Raw genomic sequence first — 892 nt, forward strand, 5'->3', positions numbered from 1 at the left:
AATTCACAGTAAATGGATGGAGCTAGAAACAATCATCCTGAGTGAGGCGACCCAGACCCAGGAAGACAAACGTCACATTTCCTCTCATGTGTGGATTGACTCTTCAGGAAATAGTAAGGGGCCGTGTACAGGGGGAGGCAAGATTCAAGGCATGGGGGTGGAACACGGGTGGTATGAAGTGGGAAAGGGGAATAACGGAGCAGAAATCCCTAAGTGGGGGAGGGGTTTGGAGTCTAGCTGGGTGGTTTGCGTGAGAATGGCCCCTATGGGCTCATATATCGGAATGTTCACACACTAGGGAGTGGCACTAGTTGAGATTAAGAGGTGCGGCCTTGTTGAAGGAAGTGAGTCATGGGGGCGGGCTTTGCGGTTTCAAAAGCCCAAGCCAGTCCCAGAGTGTCTCTCTTCCTGCAGCCTGGGATGTAGAGCATTCAGCTACTTCTCTGTTTGGTCTCAAATCCAGGACAAACAGCTGAGGTGCCTATCTAACATCCCAAAGCAGACCTGGCCTTCAGGCTCCCCCAGCATCATTCAATCCTTACCTGTTACAGGGCCCTCCTGGCTGGCATAACCTGCTCCCTACCCTAAATTTCTCCAGCCCTGGGGCTGGGCTGTCCATCCCTACATAATCCAGGCATTTTGGTTATCTGGCCCTTTTTCATCTACCTTTTACCTTTCTGGCCTCTTGATCTGGCTCTTCCCTTCCCCCTTCTCTCTCCTTACATGGCTCGGGTCATGGCCACTCTGAACTCTTGTGTCTATCTTGTGTCAGATATCCTTGTGTCTGGCTATGATCTCCCTTTTATCTACAATAAAATTTCTACTCCACTGCCACGCACACTTGCGTGATGGCGGTATTTGAGGCGAAAACTTCAAGGAAAGTCAGCCTCCT

This window comes from Mastomys coucha, unplaced genomic scaffold, assembly GCF_008632895.1.
Source record: "Mastomys coucha isolate ucsf_1 unplaced genomic scaffold, UCSF_Mcou_1 pScaffold8, whole genome shotgun sequence".
Lineage (NCBI taxonomy): Eukaryota > Metazoa > Chordata > Mammalia > Rodentia > Muridae > Mastomys > Mastomys coucha.